This window comes from Tupaia chinensis, unplaced genomic scaffold (genome assembly GCF_000334495.1).
Source record: "Tupaia chinensis unplaced genomic scaffold, TupChi_1.0 Scaffold000671_1, whole genome shotgun sequence".
Classification (NCBI taxonomy): domain Eukaryota; kingdom Metazoa; phylum Chordata; class Mammalia; order Scandentia; family Tupaiidae; genus Tupaia; species Tupaia belangeri.
In genome coordinates, this window is record NW_006160193.1 from 591,349 (window position 1) to 597,183 (window position 5,835).

A 5,835-nucleotide genomic window follows, 5' to 3' on the forward strand; every position below is an offset into this window, starting at 1 on the left:
GGGGAGGGATCCCCAAATTACTCTCCATCACAGTTCAGAGTAAGACTCAGGAGGCACCAATTCAAGAGCAGAGAAGTTTATTGAGCAAGAGCACCCAGGGGTCTGAAGCCAGAGATGCCCTAGCTCACTCATCAGTAAAGAGGGGGGTCTTTTTATAAGGAGAGCTCCCTAAGCTCAGTGGTCCAAAACCTCTCCAAAAAAAAAAAATTCTTTACTACATAAACTCACAACTGTATCTGGCATCCAGGGATCAGGAAGCTGCTACCACCACTAACACAACTGCCTCTGACACTAAACTGGAGAGTAGGCTGTGGAACACTGCTTCTGCCAAAAAGCCTGGACTCCATGACTGCATTCCCACCTAAGTCTTTTTGGATAAATCTAACTAGTGGAACTTAATTTCTATCCAGAGTCCTGAGTACTGGAGTATCTTGGAAATGCTTGGTGGCCTCTGCAGGAGAAAGGGGCAGAAGGAGATAAAAATGGAAGCTAAGTGTCGATAGACCATAGTGGGCCACTGCTCCTAGCAAGTGGACAGCAGCCTGCTCCAAGTCCCACCAGTGCACTGTGAAATGATGTGGTCATTTTTAGAGGCCCACATGTTACATTGTTCTGCACCATTTCTCCCTTGAGATTTGGGGAAGACAAAGTAACCATGGCATCTCAAAAGCCAGTGCAGGAGACACACATATATGAAATTATGAATTATGAAATGAACATCTGAAATTATGGCTAAGTGTTTGGTCTTCGGAGTTAGTCAAAGCTGGCTTAAAGCCCAACTGCATCATTTCCAAGCTGTGAGACCTTGAGCAATTACTTCCCTTCTCTGAGCTTGGGTTTCCTTATTGCTACTCTGTGGCTAATAATACAAATCTCCAAGAGTTATTGTGAAGACTTCTTGAAATGGTGCTTGGAAGGACCTGGATGGTGTCACAGCGGTATAATGCAGTGTTCTGCAAGAGTGACCTACCTGAGTTCATGGAGCCCCCCTTATTATGCCAGGCCTGTGGATACTAATGATCTGTGGCTGGCTGAAGCTGGGGTGGATTGTGGCATCTGGACACTATGGGGTGCTGCCTCCCTGTCTCCTCCCTCCACACCCACATTTCCCTTACTCATTGAAGAAACAAATAAACTTTAAAAACGTATGAGCAGTCTCTGGCCAATGCTTAAAACTCAATAAATGGAAATGGTCATCATCATCAATGTCATCATCGTCAAGAGGAAGAAAAGGAGGAGGAAACATTTTCCTAGGCCAGTGAAACTTCTTTCGCCCACTCTGGCTTCAGGGTAATCTATAACCATTAATTATTGTGTCATAAAACCTGGAAGAACTCATTATTGTACTGATCTCCGGATGAGCTGAGCAGAGAAACCAGGCTAAGGCCACCGTGTGTGTGAAGCCTGGTGGAACCACTTGATCTTGGTCCTGCATTCTCATTGCATGGAGTCTTGGTGCCTCCAGTTAGTTCTTCCCTCTGATGCCGGCAGCTGTGGCCACCATCAGACTGGAAGTGGAGGCAGACAGTTCTATTGTTTACTGGCCATAGGTGACCTTGCACAGATCAGTTCACTTCTCAGGGCTTTGTCTCTTTTCTGGACACTGGGGTCATCTTACCTTCTTCTCAGGGTTATATGAGATGGTTTTCCCAGTATGTGATGGGTCCTCATAAAAAAAAAATCACAGTTACAGAATTTGTGGACATGTGGGCTCTCTCCCTAGATCGTGAATGTGCTAAGACATTGGATACCGTGCTGGCACATGGTAGATGCTCAAAAGTCTTTGCAGGAAGGCAAAGTAGGGCTTTGGGCACCTGGAGGAGATGAAATCCTCACCCCGTGGCTTCTCCAGAAGATCACATTTCCTTGGCTTGTTGTTTGGTTGTGTACACTGAGTAAAGACACCCTCATGGCTTGTTCCAGGTAGATCAAAGCCCTTCTCAGACATGACCTCATATGCCTCCCATCAGCCTGGGGAGGCAGGGACTGGCTGGACCAGGATGATTGTTCCCATTCTAAAGACAAAAACGACAAAGTCAAGGACTCAGGAACTGACTCATGGGTAGAGCCGGTGCCTGCTGGGCAGCCTGCCAGGGCAGTACTGCTTCCTAATGACTATCATGTTTGCTTTAAACTTTGCAGATGGAGTTTCAACACCAATCTCCCATTTTTTCCCAAAGTTCCCTGGACCAGTTTTACTTCTCTGTGCCCCTGGGCAGATGCTGCCTGAGTTAGAAGAGCTTGCAGAAAGAAAAGTGGCACTCTGGAACCTGACTCTGTGGCAAATTAGTACAGGTCCCATGGACAGATTTTTTTTTTTTTAATTGATCTGCCCTTTTGGGGCACCTGGGAAATTTTTTTTCATTGGGCAAACCCTCTTCTTAGTCAGCTGCTTTAACCATCATGCCCCTTTGACCAGGACTCCCATGAGAAATGGGAAATGATTTCTTCACAAGAATCGTCCTCATGTACTGAGACTGTGCCTAAATGGGCAGTATACAGAATGTCCAGAAGGAATTTTAGGAGACTTGGAATCATTTCATTAAAGAAAATAAAACAATTCCATTTACAATAGTCATACACACACATGCACACACACATGCACACACACACACACACACACACACACACACACACATACATACAAAAGCCCAGTGCCCAACAAACAGTATGGCCTCTTGGAAAAATTAGCTAAACCAGAATCTCTAGAATTCAGCTAAATCCCTGGCTCATGGTAAGTGTGTAGTAAGTATTTACTTGGATTTCATAGGTTTTGTTTGTTTGTTTTTAGATATTTGCCATAGGGCATGTGTACTCACTAGAGAGAGAGAGAGAGAAATCAGTCCTCAGGGGGGATGACCATGAAGCAGTATCTTCTCTTCCATTCTCTTCTCAGATTTTGGGCATGCACACACATGCACCCAGCATGTATTTCAAGCTACTAGGTCCAGGATTTGAATATGGAATCAGCCATGTGGGACCTAGCACCTCAATAACCACACTACCTGCTGGCCCCATATGTGTATTTTAAAATATATGGATACTATTCCTCAACCTTTCCTCCTTAATCAGGTCTTATTTTTTAAAGCCCAACAACAGCAAGTCTGCACAGGTAATTTTTTGTATGATCCTGATCTTGAAATCAACCTATCAGCTCATAAAAACTTGCCAAGGGTCTCCTTTATCCCAGAGTTGTAGCTTCACCTACAGTGTTTGAGACATGCTGTTTCCACAACGGCCACTGGGACTAGTGTTGTGCCATGCTCTGCACTGGCAGGACAGCTCAGCCTATGGGGGTGGTTTTGGGGGTGGTGGTGATGGCCTTGGCACATAACCACATTTAAGGAGCATTTAGCAGCAAGTCATTTTACCAGGGTGCCAGTGCCAAGAGTTCCAGAATAAATACAGCCTATTGTCACCTTGGAATACTCTGTGTACTGTTGCTTATTTAATTGTGTTTTAAAATTGGCCATTTGTCAGCCCAGGATGCAGGGACATTTCTTCCACATAAGTTAGGGAATATGGTCACACTGTGACAGATAAGTTCCTAGTGAGAACTTTTTAAAAGTCTGAGTGCTTCTTCCTATTTCCAAAAATCTCTTCCAGAGGGCCTGGGGTGAGTCACACCCACAAACATTAACAGACCATTTTGACCCATTTGATAATAGGACTCTTCCTACATTCTGTCCCTGGCATAGTATCTCTACATGGGTTAGTCATGCCCACAAACACTAACAGATCATTTTGACTTATTGATAACAGGACTTTTCCTACATCCTGTGCTTGGGACAGTATTTTATGGCATATAAAAGCCCTCAAGTACACTTTTCACCTATAACCTACAAGCCGTTACTTCAGAGGTCCCATCCTTTTGTGTCAGACCAATAGGAAAACTCTTTTCATTAATTCCAAACCTTGTCTCTTGCTCTCAAAACTAAATAAAAGGAACCTCTGTATCTGAGCACCCTGGGAAAGGTACATTTGCCTTTTTTAGGGCCTGGTCATTCATATTCATGTTTATAAATAAACTGCATTAATTATTATTTCTGTGGAGTTGGTTATTTACATTGACACTAGCCCACATCATCTCAGCACATGTGTGTGTGTGTGTGTGTGTGTGTGTGTGTGTAGAGAATGGCTTCCTCTCAATGGGTTCTGACTACAGTCTTGCTGGGGGCTTCCACATGCACGAGATATGTGAATTTTGAGATCTCTCTGCTGACAGCTATTCATCAAGTGCTCGCCTTGTTTATGTGTTTCTATCAGGGTCTTGACAGGAAGCAGATGACACATTTGAAATAGGATAATTAGAGGAGGGGTTATTTGCAAGGAGATGCTTTACAAGAGTGTGGAGGTGCAAACCACAAGAGATAGAGCAGTAACTTGTGGCACCACAGCAGCCATGGTGTTATCACCTCCAACCTGAGACAAAAAGGCAGGGGCTGTCACTGCAAACTGGAGGGAGGGTCAGGGAGAAGTGACCTTCAGCTGAAGGACCCAGCCAACAGGAAGTAACTTAGCCAGCAAGTAGCAATGTGGAACATGTGCCTTAGCCAACTTTTTTCTTTTCTCTAATCCTCTGAGGGGTTTCCCACTAGACAAACCCAACAGAAGCCAGGGAGTCCAGGGGCCCTGGAGTGGTTTGTAGAGGTCAGCCTCCTGGGCAGCAGGCTGGGAAAGAGTGTAGATCAGGTGAGGTCACCTGGAGGGGCAAATGGTAAGACATAAGAGTGTCTAGTGGACAGTGATTCTAGGCTTTTTGGGACAGAAGTTCACACAATTTGGGGGCATCCACTCAAAGGAAATTATACAAAAATATACCTTGGTGAATAAAACAACCCCCAAAGCTACATAAACACATTGTTGGGCTCTTTCTAGGGCTTTGGAAGGAACTTGTGCAAGTTAAGTACTGAAGCTTATGCTTCATCAGCTTCACCTTCCCTGCCCGTTGATGTGGTGATTTTGACCTAGAGCACTTCTCAGTCCACAATAGGCTTATAGTCTCACGGTGATGGAGACTTGGAAAACTGATTGTAAGTACAAAGCAATGTGTCATATAAGAGAATTACAGATGAAATGCTACAGAGGATTAGGCAGATGACTACCATAGGAATTGGGGCCAGCTAGTGGGATGTCAGTAACACAATGCTCTGCATACTGGGTCCACATGAGACAGTCTCCAGTTCTCTATCTGAGGCTCCCTGTGTGTTCTGGGTGCATGGTACATGCCTGACATCTGAGTTGGCAAAGCCTTGTGGTGCCCCTCTTTCTCATGAAATTAAAAAAAAGAAAGAAAAAGAACGAGGTTTCGAATGACAGGGTTTAAACACTTGGCAAAAAGTGGGAAGAATAATACTAACACTAGCTATCATGTATTGACTACCACTAGGTGTAAAATATATCTCCTTTAATCCTGACAGAAACAGGAACCGAGACTCTGAGAGGTTAAGCTACTTACCTTAGGTTGCAAAGTTAGAAAGTGGAAGGGCTAGGATTGGAACTCCAGATGGTTTTCTTCCAGAGCCAGGTCATACAACTCAGGCTTAAACTGCAGTGTGAAAGCAAGGCACTCCAGGCGGTGGACAGAGGATGGAAACCAAGGGCCTGTGCAGGGAACACAGGACTTCTTATTTCCAACCGTTTTTCAATGCATTTAATTAAGAAACCAAACTACTCTGAACACTGACATTTATTTTGCTTCCTCTGGCATTGACGGGTCCAAAGGTCAGAGTCAGAGTCTGTAAACCCTACTTCCCAGAAGCCTTCGGGGCAGAAGACCAAGATCCTGCTTTGCCGCTAGAAGACTCCAGTTCCCAGAGTGCACTGGGAGCGCCG

At 44.7% G+C, this 5,835-nt stretch overlaps 1 long non-coding RNA gene across 1 annotated transcript; it reads right to left on the reverse strand.

Moving 5' to 3' along the window:
- Nucleotides 1–398: 398 nt before the first annotated feature.
- LOC114009929 (uncharacterized) lies at nucleotides 399–5,762 on the reverse strand. The gene is made up of 2 exons (XR_003551328.1): nucleotides 5,459–5,762; nucleotides 399–2,015 (listed from the first exon to the last, which is right to left on the reverse strand). It is a non-coding gene; the product is annotated as an uncharacterized LOC114009929 (long non-coding RNA).
- Nucleotides 5,763–5,835: the final 73 nt, after the last annotated feature.